Source organism: Danio rerio, chromosome 1, assembly GCF_049306965.1.
Source record: "Danio rerio strain Tuebingen ecotype United States chromosome 1, GRCz12tu, whole genome shotgun sequence".
In the NCBI taxonomy this organism is placed as follows: Eukaryota; Metazoa; Chordata; class Actinopteri; order Cypriniformes; family Danionidae; genus Danio; species Danio rerio.
The window spans coordinates 8,360,111-8,383,018 of NC_133176.1; the positions used below are offsets into that span (position 1 = coordinate 8,360,111).

General features: G+C 35.2%; 1 long non-coding RNA gene across 4 annotated transcripts in view; it reads left to right on the forward strand.

Moving 5' to 3' along the window:
- The first annotated feature begins 9,148 nt into the window (after positions 1-9,148).
- The window catches only part of LOC141384443 (uncharacterized), a 196,225-nt gene continuing 182,465 nt past the window's right edge, over positions 9,149-22,908 (forward strand). For 2 of the 4 annotated variants that reach the window (XR_012405414.1, XR_012405413.1), the window contains exons 1-2: positions 9,149-9,575; positions 13,878-13,942. This is a non-coding gene — a long non-coding RNA (uncharacterized lncRNA). The remainder of the gene's footprint in view (positions 9,576-13,877; positions 13,943-22,908) is intronic. The other 2 variants (XR_012405416.1, XR_012405415.1) reach the window with 2 other exon arrangements.

The window sequence follows — 22,908 nt, forward strand, 5'->3', positions numbered from 1 at the left end:
TCAAGAAACATCTCAGTTAGATATATCGATTACAACTGTCAATTTTAATTGTTCTAAAATTACCTTTAAATAAGGAATAAAGTATATTTATTTATGACATAAAAATCTATTTATTTTCTATAGATAACAAAATGAAAAACAAACATGTATTTAAAAAAAGTAAAGTAAATGTAGTTCAGATATTATTTTCTTATTAAGTGCTAAAAGAAATCTATCAATTAATCTATCTGTGTATCTATCCAACCCATCCATCCATCATCCAACCCACCCATCCAACCCATCCATTCATCCATCTATCCATCCATCCATCCATCCCTCCATCCAACCCATCCATCCATCATCCGACCCACCCATCCATCCATCATCCGATTTGACCCATTCATCATTCAACCCATCCATTCAATCCATCCATCCAACCATCCATCCATCCATCCATCCATCCATCCATCCATCATTCGACCCATCCATTCAACCCATCAAACCATCAGACCCATCTATCATCCAACTTACCCACTTATTCATCCAACCATCCATCTATCATCCCACCCACCCATCCATCTATCCATCCATTCATCCATCCATCCGACATCTGACCCACCCACCCATTCATGCATCCGACCCAACCATCCATCCGTCCATTATCAGTCCATCCATCTCCGAGCCATAAATCCATCCACCATCCTAGCCATCCATCCATCCAACCTATCCATGTATCATTTACCCCCCCACCCATACATCATCCGACCCGTCCATCTATCCATTCATACATCCAACCCGTCCATTCATCATCTAACCCATTCACCCATCCATCCATCCATCCATCTGAACCATCCGACCCACCCACCCACTTACCCACCCATCCATCCATCTATCCATCCATCGTTCAACCCATCCAACCATCCATCTATACATCAATCAGACCCATCTATCATCTGACCTGTCCATCTGACACACCCATCCATCATCTGACCCACCCATCCATCCATCATCTGACCCACCCATCCATCCATCCATCCATCCATCCATCATCCAATCCACCCACCTATCCATCCATCATCCGACCCCCTGATTAAACTATATGACATTGCACACATTATACCACAACCCATTCTCTGCTCATCCATGACTAACTTTACATCTACAACATTCATGATTTCATGGTTAGTTTAGTTTATAATTTAAATTCAGTGCAGCTCAGTTTCTCAAAACAGATTTGTGGGCATTTTCCATTATAATCTCACCTCTGAGCTCAATCCGTTACCAGCATTTACAAGCAGACATTCATATTTAATCTCCTTGACTAAGTCTAAGTACGTTGTTTTACACATGTCTTAAACTTGTAAAGGCATGCATGGCCATTCAGAGATAGTTCTTGTTTTATTGTTAAAGTAATGAAATGTTCTTCAAAGGCTTTTCTGCATAACACATTGAGGGATAATCACCATAATCAGACTTTCCAGCTAAATGAGAAGCGTTTGAGTCGAGTAGTACTGCATGATTATTGTTTGAGAGTTTCAACTCCTGTCTGATTATAAAGGACGGCGGAGCCAGGGGGTGGTGCTGGCCAAATGGATATCATTATGAACCTGAGAATAATGCCTTGCTCCTAACCCCGGATTGTTCCTGGAGGGCATTTCCCGCAATTAAACTTTAGATAGCGCTGTGTGCTTCATGGCCAATAAGCAAAAGGGAATTAAAGCAGCAGTTGATACTTAAAAGCTAATCGTGCATCAATTTGCTTCTAGTGGAAAGTCCATTTGCAGCATGTGTGGGGGTGCTTGAAAAGTTTATTGCTGGATCAGTCATTCGGTTCATGTTGTAAAGGCTGGTTTCACATAGGAAGTTTGGCATGAGAGTTATATTACAGTTAAGTTGGTTTTAACCCTTTAACAGGCATCGTAACTGCCTGGTTGGCCTTGAAGAAACACTCCATTTTCTTTTTTTAACTCCTCTAGAATTGAGCTTTACCATTTTTGAAACCATTTTCTATTTAGATGATCTCTGGGTCTGGCTGTAACATTTTTAGCTTAGCTTAGCATACATTTTTGAAACTCATTAGACCATTAGCATCTCACTCAAAAATGATCAAGTGTTTTTTTGATAATATTCCTATTTAAAATGTGACTCTTCTGTACATTATGTACAAAGACATGCCCTTCCAGCCGCAACCCATCACTGGGAAACGACTTGTTACAATTAAATGAATTAAATTCAACAAACTTAATTTATGACAGTTTTCAGTGATAAATTAAGTGTAACAAGTTCTAGTAATTTATTTATGGCAAGTATAAGTATTGTTCACTGTTAATAGTGAGCAATACTTGCACTTGCCACAAAACATAAAAGTATTATTATTATTATTATTATATTAAATTGAAGGAAATTGTTTGTATTGTAATACAATTATTTTTACTATTATTATTATATTTAAATGATTATATTGAATGATTTGTATTGTTCTGTTCTTTTCCATTCTTGTTTACTTAAACAAATTAATAAAACTTGTTACACCTAAAAGAACTACATTAATCTATTACTAAAAAAAACTGTCATAAATTAAGTTTGTCAAACTAATTTAATTGTAACAAGACAAAGTATATTGTTTAAGTTTTCACTTTTTACAGAGTTTGTTTTTTTTTTAAGCTCAAAGGAATGTTTCCTTCTTCTGTTGTACACAAAATAAGATATTTTCCTTCAATTTAATCAAATGCTACTAGTGGCCTGAGGGTGAGCACATTTACATTTTTGGTTTAACTACTATCTTTAGAGCTTAATGGAAGCAATGCCTTTTCGTGTCTGAAATAATGCACTTTGTATTTCAGCCATCATCCTTGATGAGATGTTAGTTTATATATAACCTCCTTACGTCTGTCCTGTACAAAGACTCATCAAGATGCATAATTTAAATGTCTAACAAATGCCTTTACTCTCCTCCCCTCAGTTGCTCTGTTTTTTTTTTTTTTTTGCTTCTCCCGGTGCTCCTTTAGATCCCAAATATAAACTCTGACACCAATCCAATGGACAGGTTAACTGACAAGGGCTTTTGTAGCTGCTGGAGCACCTGGGGAAATTGCCTTTACACTGGCATTGGGAAAGAGCTAATGCGCCCAGAACTGCTCTCCGAGACACATATTAGTCTACCAGAGAATACAACTTTTTTTTTTTTTTTTTAAAGCATACAGTGTTTTTAAATTTAATTCTGGGCAGTTAATACACTAACATTACATTTAATGTAACGTTAATAAGAAACACTTCTATGTTTCTGTTTGTACAGATAGCTCTTTTATATTTGTATACACTCCCTAACAAAAGTCTTGTCCAAGTTTTAGGAACAATAAATAATAACTTGATTCTAGTTGATCATTTGGTCTCAGAAGTGGCTTAAATGAGGCAAAGGCCTCTAGATTATGCTTATTTTACCAAAATAAAATATGATCATGCATTGATTTTTAATTATTTAATTAGGACAGTAAGGTCTGACTTTGCTTAGACAAAAGTATTGTCACTTAACAGAAATAATGTACAGTACAGAACATTTAGGATTGAAATGTAATGGGCAGCACAAATGTCTTGATACCTCAGGCTATTAATGTTGCCATCCACTCTGTAGATCACCTGCACGCCCCATACTGAATGTAACCCCAAACCATGATTGTTCTTTCACCAAATTTGACAGATTTCTATGAGAATGTTGGGTCCATGCAGGTTCCAATAGGTCTTCTGTAGTATTTGTGATGTATGTGATGCAGTTCAACAGAGGATTCATCTGAAAAATCTATTTTTACAATAGGTCTGTTCAATTAATTATAAACTAAATGATTTAGAATGGTGCTCATAATGTTACCAAAGATTTTAATTCCCAATAAAAATATATATTTTTTTTAACTTTCTGGTCACCAAATAATCCTGTTGAAACAAATGCAGATTATTATGCAGACATATTTTAATTCTATTTTAAATTCAATCCTGATATATTCACTGACAGAAATGTTAATTGTGGAGCTAACCAGCATATTTAAAATATTTCTGAGGATCACTGAAATTGTAATGATGTATAAAATTCAGCATTCCATTACAGAAACAAATCACACTTCAAAATATTATAACAGAAGTATTATTATTATTATTATTATTATTATTATTATTATTATTATTATTATTAATTTTTTTTTATAATGATAATGTTTGGTCAAATAAAGACAACGAATAAGCAAAAGGAAATAAAATTAAATAAATTTGATCAAATTCAACAATTAAATAAATAGTTTCTGCTTTGCAAAAGAATAAGAAAGTCTTAATTAAATTTGAATAATAATTAAAATATAATTATATATTTTATATAACAATCTCTGTTAATTCTAGATCACATTTTTTTTCTCCCTGTTCTCACCCTGCCCTAATTTAAGAGCAAGGCGAGAGTGAGTTTTTTTTTTTTTTTTTGCCTCCCTCTCCTAAAATGTATCTTACTTCCTTTTTCTAAATGCTACCTTCTGTGACCTGTCTTGCCCTGTAAATTGTGATGTTTGTGTATGGTCCGGGGGTTCTATTTCACTATACGAAAGTATATGTGACAAATAAAGGCCTGATTTGATTTAATTTGATTTGACATTACCTGAACTGACCATTAGCACATCTACAGTTTTTAACGTGTAAATAAACTAAAATATGAATATTTTAACCTCACACTAATTTCCCTCTAACCATCATGAATGCAGTCGAGAAGATGCTTGCTCTCGGTCAGTGGTGAGATCTAGAGCTGTAATAATGGCATATGCATTTCTCTCAGGCTGTGGCACTACTGCACACAAAACAGCTCATGCCAGGGTTTGGGTGTCCCCATAGGTTGCCATGGTTACCGGCGGATGGGCACAATAGACCGTCACAATGAATGCTGAGTCTGCTGGTGGACTGAAGAGATAATGGTGCTGCTGCTTCCCTCTTTGACTCTTTCTGTCTCTCTGGCCCTCTCATTCTCCCCCGAGAGACTTTTTCCTCTTTCTAATTGCACTTGAACAAGCACAAAAGTTAAATCCTACAGAAAAAATCAATCTGTGGTAACCATCTGGAGGAAAAGTTCACGTTTTAATTTTCATGGTGATTCATTGAAGTGATTTACACAATAACATGAATCAGTGATATTTTATAAATCAGTATGATTTATGTTTTTATTTATTTATTTAAACTTTTTATTCATTTTTATTTATTATTATTTTATTATTTAATATTTTTTTTATAAATAATATAACTAATTTATATAATATACTATTTTTATAACTAAGTACAGAGTAATTAGATATTAAAAAGTTTGCAAGGTTTGTAAGTGTGTACTATTGTGACATTGTGAAGTAGGGCTGGACGATATTGGCAAAAAATCTGTATTTTTACAGATGTTTTCTGTAAAAATCTCTGTATTTTTAGGATGAATGACGGTATACGATATATAGTATTTTCCCATAAATTGTTACTTGAGAGGTAAAGCCTTTATTAAAACTTTTTATTAAACTTTTTTTGAGCAAAATATAATTTAAACAAAGGGGTTTCCCTCCCTGAGGGTCAAACAACAAAAAATAAGGTCAAAAATCTTGGTGTGACTCTGGAGTCAGATCTGAATTTCAATAGTCATGTCAAAGCAGTCAGTAAATCAGCATGCTAGCATCTCAAAAACACTGCAAGAATCAGATGCTTTGTTTTTACTAAAGATTTCGAGAAACTTGTTCATGCTTTTATCAGCAGCAGGGAGGATTACTGCCTCCTCACTGGTCTTCCCAAAAAGACAGTTGCAGCTCATCCAGAACACTACAGGCAGGATTCTAACCAGAACCAGGAAATCAGAGCACATCACACCTGTCCTCAAGTCTTTACACTGGCTCCCAGTTACATTCAGAATAGATTTTAAATTATTACTACTTGTCTATAAATCACTAAATAGCCTAGGACCTCAATACATAACAGGTGTGCTCACATATTCAGATCACTCAGATCTTTAGGATCATATAAACTAAAAATTCAAAGAGTTTTAGTCTACTTGTCTAATTAGCCTAACCCTTTAAGCTGTAGAAGTGTCTTGAAAAGCATCTAGTAAAATATTATTTACTGTCATCATGGCAAAGATAAAATAAATCATTTAATAGAAATGTGTTATTAAAACTATTATGTTTAGAAATGTGTTTAAAAAGTTCTCTCCGTTAAACAGAAATTGGGAAAAAATAAACAGGGGGCAAAATATTCACTTCAACTTTATATTTAAAATGACCAAGATTAAGCCAGTATATCTAGCACATATTGTTGTGTTACTTTTGACCCACCCGTGTGTTACTTTCATCCCTGCTGATGGGGTCAAAAGTAACGATGTGTGACTTTTGTTTAAAGTGAAGTTATATTGGAGTTGTTCTACATTGATACAAAATAACAGCTGATTTTGATAGACTGCTGTCTAAAATATATTTCTGCTAAACATGATCTTTAAAAAACTATATTTGTATGACAAATGTTATTTTTGTCCCTGATCTCCCCTACTGATTGGGAAAAAAGAAAATAAATCATTCATAGAAATCAACCTAAAAATATGATCTTATTATATCTATTATTTTTTGGCAGGTTGACAGATTTGCCATCATTCAAGTGCTTTGAAAGGAAAAGAGTTTGAATATGCTGCCTAACATCTGCTTTTGTGTGATAAAAAGAGAGTAGATTTGGGTTTAACACAGCTTGAGAGCGAGTGAATGATGGCAGAATGTGGATTTTTGGTTGAAACAACCTTTTTGAACTAAAACAAAACAATCCCTCCTGACCTTCCTTGATATACTAAAGATAAAATAACAACCGATCATGCAGTTCTGGATTTTGTCATAACAATCTATTTATAAGTCTATTTTTTTCCTTCCTTTTCTTTTCGTCAAACGTTGTTGGTCCAACATTCTACAGTAGCCTATATTCACATTAAATATGCTCTGAATGTAGGGCTTGCTATTAATCTTGTCACATAAATAGGCTAACGTTTGATTTAATAAGTTACTTTAATTTACTGGTTAAGACTCAAGGGATCAAGTGTGTAAAGCTAAAGCTGCAAAATAAACAGCAAAGTTTTAAAATCTAGTTCCTAATCTGGCTTGAAGGTGAAAATAGACTTTAGTTTTAAAAACTTGGGGTTTGAAATAGGTTCAAAGTTATGTTTCTGTGATAGTACACTGCTAGCATGTTTAAGTTAGCCTAGGCTACATGATTTAACACTGCTATTTTGTTTGCTACCATGTTTGATTTAGCACCCTGCTATTGTGTTTTAAATCTGGTAGCGTGCAGTGTCGAGTGGGTCGAGGAGTTGTTACAGTGTAAAAAATTATATGATCAATTAGTCCTAACAGCATATGTTTTTAGGTCATTGTAACTTTTTAAACTAAGTTAATCATGTTCTAACTTAAAGGGCTCTATGCACAGCTAGAGTTTTAAAGCCAACGATGAAAGCTTAATGTGAGTATTTTCAATTTCACAGGTTGTTTTTACAGCATCGATGTTGTAACGTAATCACAATACATTCCTTTAAATAGACTTAAGCATTCATTTAGTTGTTTAAGCGTAAAATAAGATGAAAGACTGTTGTATCCACTAGTGCCGTCAGTAGCAACAGGCTAATGCAGAAATTTCATTGAAAACACTGAAATAAAATAAGCTGTCATATTTTAAAGACATGGCCAGGGGAAATTGAATTTAATGCAGTGCTTTTTATATGATCTGAGACCCACTTCATATTGTATATCTACCAGCCATTGAAGATTGCTGATTTTTAAAGAAATCAAATCTTAAACGTGACAATTTTGTAATGGAAAAACAGTTTACTGTAAGCCATTGGTCTGCTTGGCTGAAAATGAAAAGTCTGTGTGTATAAAGCAGATTTGATAAGTATTGCAAGCTGATTTAAGTCAGTTTAACATAATATAAGCTCGATTTGTAAGGTTATTTGATTTAGCTTAAAAATTTAAGGCAACCAGGATTTTATTTTTATTTTTTACAGTGTAGTGTATATTATTGTATATTGTATTATGTTGTATATCGCCTAATAACATAAAGAGGAATTACCAACCTATGTCACTCATGACATCACACAAGTTCCCGGTTGCAAACAAAGACAGGTTGCAATAGCGAACATGTGGTGTTGTGTGGTAGGATGCCAAATTCAAGCTCAAAGTCCAAGAAAACAAAACTTTTACCGTACACCACACTGCTTTAAATGCCAACCGCAGATGTCTTTGGCTAAAAGAGAGCTGAATGGAGCGAGGACCTAATTAAAAATGCTCTGCAGTTCTTATTTCATGTCAGGTAAGTTCTTGCTATGCTGAATAATACACATTACTCGTTTTTGATAAGTTTGATGGTAAATAAATTGTGGACACTGATTGCCAAAAATGAAATGTAAGGATGTGAGTTTAAATACCCCAACACTGCCATAAAGGTGCAGTTTGCTGTCAGGATGCAGTTGTTTTGCTTGTTGATTATTATCCAAGCCTTGCTCAGCTCCGTCTTCTTTCCTTGTCTTTGGCTAGGCAGAACCTCGGTTTTTAGCACTACAAAGTTTTGAATCTAGTAACCATTATTTCTTGCACATGACCACGCAGAACAAAATTGTTGGCATCCAAAGACTTGTAGGCATTCTCTCTTGTGACATAGTTGTATTTCTGATGCTGGATGCTTGGCCATTTCATCTTATCCAATATCCATTGGGAGGGTGCTATCGCAAATGGACCGGTCAGACGAACGCCGCTCACTTTAACGTTAATTTTGCCGAATAACTATGCTTATCACTGAGTGACAAGCTGTTATACACTGAAATCATTATGTAAATAATATATATATATATATTATATGTAATCAATATAATACAACAACAAACGTAAATGTAAATGCTAGTGCTCCCTTTTTTTATTTATCTGTAACCTCGCTGCATGCGCATCCTGAATGTTTACAAACCAGTATTCATCTATAGGCTATTTGATTGTAACTTTAATTGTAATGCAATAATGCACACCTTTTGTAAAGCTGCTTTGAAACAATAATAATTGTAAAAAGTGCTATACAGATAAACCTGAATTGGGTGACTGACACCAGCCCGCCAGTAAAATGAAAAGAGAAGAAAGAAGAAGAAATGAATGACTTTAATTTTGAAAGACATCTAAAAGCTGTTGACGCAGCAGTCAGACGCGGTTCATAATATGTGAGATTAACACCTCCTAAATGCCTTTTGAAACGGAATGCGGTCTGTTCATTTGCGAGGGGCGAAAGTTTAGTTAAATATCAATGTTGAAATGTGAAAAACGCAAAAAAACCAAATCTATTACTGGCCGTGTGGACCAGGTGTGATGTGGACACGACGCGCAACCGGTGCACACGCACTCATTCACGAGCATGACGAGACTTCACGCGGCAGTGATCACTCAAGATAATGCCAGCCGCAAAAGAGGTTATTAAAAAGACAATTAACTGAGCAAAGGGCATCTAACTGAGATTATAATAGAGCATTGAAAACATGATGTTGAAGAAGATGATTGTATGACTAACATCAAACAGCTGAGTTGGCTTGCCAGGTAAAAATAAAAGTAGGTCTACAGTGTAAAATGCTGGGTCTGAAGATCATGCTAGTCATGAGAACTTTTAAATAACAATTTGAGGCTAACACAAACACAACATGTTATTTGTTAAGAAATAAAATATCTCTTGAGTAATATGCTTTTCATGTAGACTATTAATGTTATAATAATTCTTTCAGTAATGTATTTTAAGTCAACTGTGGAGGTTTACGCATGGAATAATTTATACAGTGAACTACTGTGAAAAAAAGGCTTGTAGGAAGCCATGCGAATGATACGCTGTTTTAAGCCATTGTTGCATATTTACCATGATGCTAGCATGATTTATCACACAGCTGGGATGTTTTATAATGTTATTAACATTTCTAATTAGCAAAAGGTTAGCATGCTTTAGCACATTGTTGGCTTGTTTCTAACACGATTTAACACACTGACAGAATGATTTATTACATTCATTAATTTTCTTTTTAGGCTTAGTCCCTTTATTAATCAGGGATTGCCACAGCAGAATGAACCGCCAACTTATCCAGCAACCCATGACTGGGAAACAACCATACACTCCCATTAACACGCATACACTACGGACAATTTAGCTTACCCAATTCACCTATACCACATGTCTTTGGACAGTGAGGAAAACAGAGCACCAGGAGGTAACTCACACCAAGACGGGGTGAACATGCAAACTCCACACAGAAATGCCAACTGATGCAGCCGAGGTGACTTCCCTTGATTTATTACATTGTTTTTGCATAATTTAATACTCCACTACCATGGTTTAACATGCTATTGTATGATGAAGACAATGTTAGCATTGAAAGAGACAAAAATAAGGGCAGCATGGTGGCTTAGTGGTTAGCACTGTTGCCTCACAGCTATAAGGTCGCTAGTTCAAGTCCCAGCTGGGCCAGTTGGCATATATGTGTGGAGTTTGTCTGCTCTTCCAGGGTTGGTGTGGGTTTCCTCCGGGTGCCGCTATAAATTCCGATGTGGCGACCTCTAATAAATAAGGGACTAAGCCAAAAGAAAATGATTGAATGAATGAGAGACCAAAATACTGTATATAATTGGGCATGAGCTACAGACGTCAGACTTAATGATCATGCTAAAATAACTCGGTGAGAATGAGAATATAGAGGAATTAAATTTGTTAGTGACAAAAACTAAGAGCATAAAAATACTGTATATAATTGGGCATGAGCTACAGACGTCAGACTTAATGATCATGCTAAAATAACTCGGTGAGAATGAGAATATAGAGGAATTAAATTTGTTAGTGACAAAAACTAAGAGCATAAAACACTGAGGGCATAAAAGCCCACCCGGTTGATAGGATATCCACAAAATCCATGAGAAACTAGATGGAGGGAGAAAAAGATTGACCTGAAAAAGGGGAAAAAAAGAGACTCCGCTCTCAGAAAGTCCCCCGATGAGCTTAGGCTTTGTGAAAGCACCGCTTTTTTTTGCTGACACTTACTTCAAAAGGTTTGTGCGGTGTGTCGCTGTGTTTGTAGGAGCGGCTCAGACTGAGTGTGTGTTATAAAGTGGGTGAATTGCACCTTCCGGGCTGGTCAAATAGTGGCAGCCTCTTCCATTTCAGTGAGAGCCGTGTTTGATTGTGCTTTCCCAGAACTCTTCCCTGCAGGATCTTTTGATTTGGTCTTTTCAGGACTCCTCAGAGACTCGTGCAGATCTTTGTGTGATCAGGCAGTCTGATACGCTCATCTATTTCCAGCTCTAAAGTCCAAACATACCACAGCTTTAGTTGAAACACTTTTCTGGTGCAATTGAGTTTCAGGTTTAGTTTACCTGCAGTCACTTTTGAAAGAAGTCTCATCAACACTACATAGATTTATTTTTAAAAGATAGAGTAAAATATAACTTTAACTTGTGTTAGTTGGCATTTCTGTGTGGAGTTTGCACGTTCTCCCCGTATTCGCATGGGTTTCCTCCGGGTGCTCCGGTTTTCCCCACAAGTTCTAAAACATGTGGGACAGGTGAATTGTGTAAGCTAAATTGTCCGTAGTGTATGTGTGTAAATGAGTGTGTATGGATGTTTCCCAGTGATTGGTTGCAGCTGGAAGGGCATCCTCTGCGTAAAATATATGCTGGATTAGTTGGCGGTTCATTCCGCTGTGGCGACCCCAGATTAATAAAGGGACTAAGCTGAAAAGAAAATGAATGAATGAATGAAATATTCCTCACTTGAATGCTGACTTAATATAACAAACAAATACATTTAAATTCTGAAACTGAATTCTTATAAAGTAAAATTTATGCAATTTTTGGTTGACATGAGTCTAGATGAGATTGTCAAACTGTACTGTAATAAAATGTGGGCCTTAAAGGTGAAGTTAACCCTCCAAAAAATGTTCTTATTTACTCACTCTCAAGTGGTTCCAGACCTATTTGAGGTTCTTTTGTAAAGAATGTTGAAGAAATGGTCTGGGTCAAGCCATTGATTTCTGTAGTATTTTTTCATAGTATTTTTCATTTGTCAATGCCTATCAATTTCCAACATTATTCAAAATATCTTATTTTGTGTTCATCTGAAGAAAAAAACAAAAAAAAAAAACGTATGCATTAAAGGAACTTATTGAGTGGAACTAAACTGTTACCAAATGTAAATTTTTGGCTAAAGTGCCTGTTAAAATTAATCTCTTAAATTGATAGTTTACCCTCACAAATATAAATTCAAATTCAGTGTTATGGAAGATTTTTAAAGAACATACCAAATGTAATTAATTATTTAAGTTCAATTCATTCATTCATTTATTTTCTTGTCGGCTTAGTCCCTTTATTAATCTGGGGTCGTCACAGCGGAATGAACCGCCAACTTATCCAGCACGTTTTTACGCAGCGGATGCCCTTCCAGCTGTACCCCATCTCTGGGAAACATCCACACACACACACACACACACACACACACATACACTTTAGCTTACCCAATTCACCTGTACCACATGTCTTTGGACTGTGGGGGAAACCGGAACACCCAGAGAGAACATGCAAACTCCACACAGAAACGCCAACTGAGCCGAGGTTCGAACCAGTGACCCAGCAACGTTCTTGCTGTGAGGCGACAGCACTACTTACTGCGCCACTGCTTCGCCCCTAAGTTCAATTCAGTTCATCCAAAGAAATAGCAAAAAAAAAAAAAAAAACTATACAAGAGTTCGACGCCATATTCGTGTGTATATATATATATATATATAAATATATATATATATATATATATAAAGAAAATCAAACACAAAGTCTCAAAAATATTTTTGTACGAGGAACTACTTTCTTCTGCAGTTCATTCACATCTGCAGCTGATGTCAGAACAGCAGAAACCGTTGCTACTTCACCATGATCGCTTTAGAGCTAGTGTTTAAATGATTCTCTAGTGTAATATCTAAAGTGTTGACAAAACTGTTTTTTTTCTCAATAATCTCAATTCAGACTCAATAGAAAAGGCCAAAGCAAACACTATGAGTTTACTATGGTAGAAATACAGCTCTACAACATACAAAAGAGAGAGTTTAACTTAGAATGTCACTTACCTGTTTTATAATGATTTGATCAGCTGTAGTTTGAAATGTGAGAAGAAAATGTTGAGTTTTTCTCCCCCAAGGCCTTATTATTCGACTCTCTCGCCATCTTGTGGCGCAACCGTCTTTGCTCTGCTCAGTATGACAGGCTGGCGGCGGCCAACATGCTAACATTTTAAATAGGCACTGTACTTATAAATAAACTGCATAGATGCAATCTAAACAACTACATCCTCACCTAAAAAGCCCCATAAGTACATTATGTTGTCCAACAGCATCAGCATTTGTCAAACTGTAGGGAGATAGTTGATCTACTGTCCCTCTCTTTAGGCTGAGTAATACACAAGAGTGAAGAGGCTGTAAGAGTGCTGTTATTGCAGAATACTGCACGGCTGTCAGCCAATCAGATTCAAGGACCAGACAGAACTGTTGTATATATACAGTATGCTGACTTAATTTAACAAACATTATGATGAATCTTAAGTTTTTAGCCTAACCCCATACTGTTCACCCTCAGAAAATGTGGTGTGTACAGTATACAACATGTTGTTTGATACATTTAATAGAAAAACAAAATCTAATTCTGGTATTCGCTACCATATATTTCCATTTTGCAGATTTTTAAATGAAAAAAAAAAAATAAATAAATAAATATTTTTTAATTATCCTTTTAAGAAGCTGTTCAGTATTTCAGTCAGTAAGCTTGTAATGTAGACAATGGGACCTCTTCTGTAATCTATATTCTTTCCCTCTCTCTCTTCAGACACACTCCCTGAATAAGTGTTTGCTGCATCAGCACAGGTTTTCCCTTGAAGCTCCAAAGCCAATGTAAGTAAATGGGACAAAATGTCAAAGGATTTACGATGCTATGAATTAGGTGCCTAAATGGGAACTTACAGTTTTGTACTTTACATAAATAATGCTCTATAATGGGCTCTCGAATACTGTTTGGTGACATCTTAAATGTCCACTTTAGAAAGAACAGAATTCTTATTCTAACCTGACGGCAGAGACACATTGTTCACTGGGTTTAGTGCAGCAGCAGCAGTTGTCGTTTTTTCATTTTGGACTTGATGATCATGTTTAATGTCATTTAGTTTTCAAGTTATGAAAGAAGTTATACAAGAAATCATTTCAGTTTTCACTGTCATGCTGATTTGGTAATTAAGAGGCTTTTATGATTTACATTATGATTTAATGTTGACAATGGCTGTGCTGCTATGGTGTAAATAATTGTTCTGTTGACTTCAAAAGAACCTACAGTTAGGCATGGTTTAAACGTTTATCGTGGTTTGTAAAAGTCAAGGTATTAAAACCACAAAAAATTATATATCGTTCCTAAGGTATATGCAAAGTTTTTTTAAAGTGTTTTTTTCTTGTATTGTAATGAAATCTGTGTTTTTGAAACTAACGAAGACCGCAGAAGTCAGAAAAAAATATTTAGTTTGAGTTACTGTTCCAAAATATTATACTGTAAGTGTTTTCTAAAATGAAATATATTGTGTTCAATGAGGAAAGAAGTTGTTTTTACCCTGACATTTCAAAATAAATTATTTTATAGTATTCACAATATTGTGATACAGCGAAACCGTGATATTTTTATCCAAGTTTATTATATCGTCAGAAACTTATAGCAGCCCATGCCTACCTACAGTATGTCAAATTTGATGTGTTCTATCATTAATTTCTATTTATTTCATTGCATGTAGACTAGGGCTGCATGATATTAGACATGGGCCGATATATGATTCTGATGGTATGATAACCTTGGATAAAATATTACTGTTTCACAGTATTGTGATCACTGGTCTAAAATATATTCTATTCATATGTCTTGGTAAAAAACAAAACTTTTTTCCCCTTTGAATTCAATATATTTTATTTTGAGAAACATTTAAAATATGTTGGAGCAGTAAACATGTCAGACTGAATAATTCAAATGAATCATTGACTTCTGCTGTCTTTAGTTTCAAAACACAGATTTAGAGAAATGGAGCGCATCAGCTGACAGTCACGCACCGCTACATGAACTGACTGTTTTGAGGACTGCATAGGGGCAATGGCGCCTGTAATGAAAAGTAAATAAATCGGGCCATTTTTATATTTATTTCAAAGTGTTTTCTTGCCTAAATAAAATGAAAGCCCAGAACTGTTTCACATTTAAGAGCAGGGGACATCCCCTGGTGGGCCGGCAGTATAGGTTGCATATAGAGAGGATCGGCTCTTTGAAGGTTGTCACCCTTCACAGAAAGATAAAAAAATACAGGAGAAATACGGGAAAAAACCCTTATGGCATGTAAAATACGGGATAATCACAGGAAAAACAGGAGGGTTGACAGGCATGTATTATTGTCGATGAAAAATAAACTCTGTATTTAAAAAAAAATAGTCGAGGCAGTGTTAAATGAACAAAAACAACAGACCAACTTGTAAAAAGAACACGAAAATTAACTTGATTTCTACCTTTCTGATTTCTTTTCTGTAAACTTTCCTTTGTTAGCTTCCTGCAGCAACTTTTTGCGTCAGTCGATTTTCCATGCCACAAATGCTGTCAATTGAGCTAAACTTGTATTGAACCCATATTTCCTTCTGTAACTGTACAGCTCGGGACATCTGCAGCGGAAGAACAAATAGTCGATCTGTTTTACTGTCACATAAATAACAAAGCAGGCTTTCGCTCAGTTGATTTCGCTTTGCTATTGAATAAAACACGGCACCTCTATTTTATCCAATGACAACTTTTGGCTTCCCAGACAACTTTCAAACCCATCCAGCATCATTTGTGCCAACTCAGCACAGAGTTTGTTGAAAGATAATACATAATCATTTCCCAAAATAAGACACTTTAAATAGGAATGATTATACAGAATGGATTTTGGTTTGCCTCGTCAGTACAGTGAGACCTCATAAATCATTAATACCTAATCAGTTCACACAAATAATGTTGAAAAGTCTGATTTATCAGACACAAACTCCGAATATGGCTGCGGTCTACATATTCTTGAGATTTATTAATTTGGCTTGTAGCTGTCATGCCTTTTGGCTTCGCCTGCACACTATTTTATGGACTGTTATGCAACTCATATGGGCAACTCGCTCTGATTTAATGTGCTGATTAGAAATGTCTGTCCTTTATCGTTACTCAGGCATCTGTACACTTCACATAAAGTGCTTTATGATTGTCTGGGGCAAATAGACGGCCAGGTTTCTAATGGTCGGAAGCGGTTCTCCATTGCCTTTGCAATTTTGAAGAACATTCTTGTTTCATTTCGTTTCTATCTTTGATGGATGTTGTCTGGCTTTTTGGCAAGCGGACCACAGAGATTTGTGTTCGGGACTCAACAAAGCATTGGGAAGAGCTACGTTAAGCAATATTTTCTTCCCATCAATCCCCCAAATAGAGCTGAAGCTTCTTATTCTGTTTATGAAATATGAAAGGCAATGCACGGTTTATCTGACATGTCCCCCTTATGCACTTTCTTTATGGTAGGGGCAATAGCCGATGGCAGTCGCAGCGAAAGGCAACATTTCATGCTCGGTTGCCCTGAGTGGGACAAATGAGGGTGACATTGAACCCAACCGGTTTCAAAGCCTCATTAAGCTGAAACGTGTGTTCTGAATCCCAGACCCTGCTTTCCCTCGTCCAATACGATATTCTATTATAATTCCAATCTGATGTACAGCAATCCTTTTTTTCACCTTTAACATAGGCAATCAGTCACAATGCCCCCCTCCTTCCTCAAATGCCCTTTTATGCTGTGATTGCAAAGTGAATTACAATAGCAAATCATTACGGTGACCAGGCCAACTATGCAGGCATCAACATGAAAAGAATGGGAGTTAATGTACTTAACACATTATGATTCATTCATTCGTTCATCTAGGGGTGCCCAAACTTTTTTGTATAAAGGGCTAAAAGCCAAATATGAATGAGAGCCGTGGGCTGAAGGTAAATACACCAAGCTATATTACGCTAAAGTTGCCATGGATAATTTACAAGTGGCAACATCCCACTCTCTCTCGTGAAGCTGATATGGAGGTAACTGAAACTGCAATTCATCGGAACTCCGCTAGGCCTGGCTCCAAAATAGAGCAGATTTCTATTGAGCCCAATGTTAAAATAGCCAACTTTACAGCAGAAAAAAAAGGTGATTACAGCCTGGAACAAAGAACGTTTTTATTTTATATAGCTAATATTACTCTTCATGACAACTGTGATGGGGTGGATTATTTTATAACTCATCCGTTTCCTTTGAGTTTTTTTTAGTCTGCACAATTAAGGGCATGGCAACTCGAATGACAGCTAGATCTCGCTGGTCGTCGTGTCAACTTAGTTGATTCCGGCTGATTAGCTGCTGAACTCGACATATACATCGTATTGAAATTCAGTAACATTTTACAATAAGGTTTATTAGTTTATGCATTTACTAACATGAACTAATCATGAACAACACATGCACAGCATTTATTAATCATAATTAAACATTTACTAATGCATTATTAACAACCAAGTCCATGCTTGTTAACATTAGTTAATGCACCATGAGTTAACATGAACTAACAATGAACTACGTTTTTTTCATTAACTAACGTTAACTTATATGAACAAATACAGTGGTAAATGCATTGTTCATTGTTTGTTCATGTTAGTAAATGCATTAATTAACATTAACTAATGAACCTTATTGTAAAGTGTGACCTGAAATTCTTGTATACTTATCATCTCTATAGATGTATTTGTTTTATTTAAGATCATTTATTATTTACAATTTTCTTTAGACCTGCAAAGCACTCCAGAATCTGACAGATTTATTAGCTGTAGGGTCTAGAACAGTCATCTGAATTGTTGTCATACAGTGTTATGCTTGGATTTCAGTAATAGCCTTGCATTTACTAACACAGACTATATTTGAAGTATTTGAAACGAATTAGCATTTTCCTCCTGTTGAAAAACGTCATAAGAACAATGTTTAGAGGCTCAGTGTGTTACAACAGTGTTTTTAAAAAGGTCTAAACACTTTATTTATTTAGTATACAACCAAGCACATGTGGTCAGAACACAAACAAATTGCAGGTAATGAAGTATTAGCTGTGAAGCTTACAGAAATAGGGCTGTTGTATGGAAATTCAATGGAATGTTGTTGGTTGTTATGCTATAGAAACTTGAATATGTTTATTCTGGTCGTCTTGTGTCTTGAAGACTGTTCTGTTACAGTGCTAAACATGCTGCTAATTGTATACTCTGAAAACATAATATTGACAAATATTTAGTAATTATCAAAACCGGCTGTGGGATGTTTGCGCTCTTGTCTGCTCATGGCAAATGAGTAATAAATGGAAATAAAAGCGCGATGCCTTGGGCACACTGACTCCATTTGCTTCCATTCACTCCAAACGTTGTCAGCTTTCCAGTGTTAATGTGAATGGAGTGAATGACTCTTAATGATGATGCTGTTTTCTGTTTTGCAGCATGTCCTTTTTTTGGAGTTAATTCATACACTGGAGTTTTTAGCTTCTCAGTGTATGAATTAAAAAGCGGACACTTCATTTAGGAAGACATTTAAAATACAAACCTTATCATCATTGATAATCATACAGAATTATAAATTAAAATAATTAAAAATTAAACTATAAATTCATCACTTTAATTACAATTCTGAACATTTGATTGAATATAGGATATTTAATGTGTCTAAAATAAACAGAATTGTCATGATAATCAATAGTCTTCAGATGATACAAAAAACACACTGCTTTGACTTGTGCGCATAACGTTATTAATTTGTATTATGATTAGAGATACACCATTTAACTGGCAAATGGTATAATGTGAGGCATTTATGAGTGAAACATACTGCAATAAATTTCAGGTTGTATTGTCTTAGATGATCTCTGTATAATCCATATTATATGACCAATGAAATGCTGTTACTCCTGCAGTTCTTTGACGCCACCTGCTGGATTAAAATGAATGTGTGTTTTTATTCAGTGTTTACACCGTTTCAGGCCTGTACTAGTATTTTTATGTTGAATTATGTCACAAAAGTATGTTGTTCAGTTGTTTGGATCATGATTATGCAGTTGTGGCTTCTTTATTCAGCCTGTGATAAAGCAAATTATCACATTTTGCGGTCAATTTATTAGGTACAACTCACTATTACTGGGTTGGTCCCCCTTTTGCCTTCAGAACTGCCTTAATCCTTTGTGGCGTAGATTCAACAAGGTACTGGAAATAGTAATCAGATTTTGGTCCATATTGAAATGATAGCATCAAGCAGTTGCTGCAGATTTGTCTGCACATCCATGATGTGAATTTCCCATTCCACCACATCCCAAAGGTGCTCTATTGGATTGAGTCATAAAGGGATGGACATGGTCAGCAACAATACTCAAGCAGGCTGTGGCTTCGACACAATGCTCGATTGGTACTAATGGGCCCAAAGTGTGCCAAGAAAATATCCCCCAAACCATTACACCACCATCACTAGCCTAAATCGTTGATACAAGGCAGGATGAATCCATGCTTTCATTAAAACCAAATTCTGACGCCTACGAATGTTGAAGCAGAAATTAAGACTCATCAGACCAGGCAATGTTTTTCCAATCTTCTATTGTCGAGTTTTAGTGCGTCTGTGCGAATTGTAGCCTCAGTTTCTTGTTCTTATCTGACAGAAGTGGCACTCGTGTGGTCTTCTGCTGCTGTAGCCCATCTGCCTCAATGTTTGAAGCTTTGTGTGTTCTTCTGCATATCTCGGTTGTAACGAGTGGTTATTTGAGTTACTGGAACCAGTCTGGCCATTATCCTCTGACCTCTTGCATCAACGAGGCATTTACGCCCACAGAACTGCCACTCACTGAATATTTTCTCTTTTTCGGACCATTCTCTGTAAACCCTAGAGATGGTTGTGCATGAAAATCCCAGTAGATCGGCAGTTTCCGACCATGCCACCTTCAAAGTCACTTAAATCACCTCTCTTCCCCATTCTGATGCTCGGTTTGAACTGCAGCAGATCGTCTTGATCATATCCACATGCCTAAATGCATTGAGTTGCTGCCAGGTAATTTGCTGATTAGAAATTTGTTTTAACGAGCAGTTGATCAGGTGTACCTAATAAATAGGCCAGTTAGTGTATGATGAGGTGGGATACGGGTCATGTTAGGGACAAATTAGGTAGTATAGGTAGGTTTAGTGATGGGTTAAAGTGAAGCAGTATAGTTTAAATGTAATTACAGAAATTAGTTACAGATGTAATTACATGCAGGTAGTTAATCAATCTTAAGTACATTGTAAAAACATTTACACATTAAGGACATTATAACAAATTAATTTTAGTGCAAGTACATATCAGTTAAGGCCACTTTATATGAAGTGGGACCATTTTTTTTTTGGTTACTAGTAAAAATTATTTAAACATTAAAAAAAAAAAAATTAAATCAGTATTAAGTTGCCCAATTTGCTGTAGTAAAACATGGAATTAAAATCAGCCATTAAAAATCATGATCATGCATAACTAATTGTGACTAAATCACTGGACTCAATCTGAGATCACATATAGTACACTAGGTAACACAGACAAACGTTATGCACTCACCTCTTTGTGTTGGGTCTTCAGACGCGGTCAGTAAACCGGCCTGTGGCGAGCCTTCACATTCTCCCACTGAGAGCAAAAAGCAACACACAGCGTTGATTTGTTAGTCGCAGCGGTCGATCACAGCCTGTTATGCACAGACAGCAGGGCTTCTGAATGGATCTGGAAAATATGGAAAGCGCAGATAATTGTGTTGCCTCTAACTTGTTAAATTGATTTGCATAGCTTGTTGAACTCCCCTTCCCTGGCATTATGGAGCAATAGAGCAATATCCTAATTGTTGGATATTAAGGGATAAAATAAAATATATTTATAGGGATATAGGGATATTTCAACCTAAACTCACCATACTCACCATTAAAAGGAGAGTTCATCCATAACTGAAAATTCTGTCACCGTTAACTCACCTTTTACTTGTTCCAAACTTGTTTTATTTTATTTATTTATTTTGGTCGGGTAATGTCTTTGGTTGCTGAAAACGTTGCATTACTAAATTATTTAGGATCTTGCAAATGTCCCTGCTGGCCACTTTCTAAGGTTTGCATTCACAAGCTCATTGAGTAAACTATACTATTTAGTCACTGTGATTGTTTGGACTGAGAGCCAGAGCTGGATTTCTGCCCGCCTTCTCCACAGGAGAGCTACTTCAAACCGATCTCTGCTATTCACACACTTGACAGACTAATGGCAGTCTTTAGAAGCAGAGCTGGGACAAATACAAATGAAATAGATTCACTTAAACAAGCTGTTTACTTTTTGGTAATTAAAGGTGACCAAACAAAACATTTACTAGATTTACTTTTTAAACCGCAGCAATTTATTTGCTGGTACATGCAGTTTTTATATAACTGATTTGTTCTTTTTTGTATAAAATGAAAAATAAAATGAAATGTAAAAAACAAATTAAATAAATATAAATAAAATTGAAATTTTTTTTATGAAATGTAAAAAAAAAAAAAAATTAAATAAAAAAATAACTTAAATTTAATGGAAAATCTAATTAAATTAAAATAAATGTAATTTAAATATTAAGTTAAATTAAATGTAAAAAACTAAATAACTAATAATAAAAAAATGAATACATTTAATTTTAAGATTAAAATTAAATTAAATTAAATGTAAAAAATAACTAAAATTGAAACAAATTAATTAAAATAATGAAACAAAGTAAAATGAAATAAAATTTGTTTAATGTTTATTTCAATATTCAAAATTTTATATTTTCTTTCAATGCAAACTAATTTCACATAGTGTGCCGACAAGCCTCTAAACAATTTATTCATATTTTGCTATTATTTATTCAGGAGGGTTTTCTCTACAATTAATGGAAGCAAAGTCGAAGCAAAATATTTCTTTCATAATAATTGCTCTGCAGTTTTCCCAATTGGGTTGTAAATGGAAGTACATTAAACAGTATGTGCGCTGTACTCCATTCCCTGGACTTTACGCTCAAATGTCAAGGATGTGATTGGAGTTTAAATGATCTTTATTAAGCTCTCAATGTCTTGCCAGACACATTCAGATCTTACAACTTTCTCTTTATTTCATTTTGAGTGATCAACAACTGTATATGATAGAACAACTTTCATTTAATTAGAAACTTTGTTTTAGATGTTTTGAGAAATGGACTCATGACCATTGTTGGAAAGCAAAGTATTTACAATAAGATTCCACTTGAATAGTCAATGAACAAAACATTTATTAAACATTTTTTTCATTGTTGTTAGTGGTAGTTATAATAAAAAATCAAGTCATTGTTAGTTCTTGTTAAATCAAAGTGGGTTAACAAGAACAACATTGTAATTTTAATAATGCATTATTTAATGTTGAATTATGGTTATATTGAATTATAAATCTTGTGTTGCTCATTCTTAATTAATTAAAATCTAATAATTGATTTATTTTATCTGTCATGATATACATCATATTTTACTAGATGTTTTTGCAAGAAACTAGTATTCCGTTTAAATTGACAATTAAAGGGGAAATTAAGCACTCAGTCAAGTTTACATTATTTTGTACATTGGTTTAAACTTTTATGAAAATATATTAATGGAACTATTTAGCAGAAAATGGCATGTTTTACTATAGCTTTTAGACCTAGGGCGCAGCCATCTTGGAATATCGTTGTGTCTGACGTCACAGGGTTGGTTCCGTTCCTTCAGCTGAACAGATACAGTGGAAGTAATGGACTGAACAAAGCAT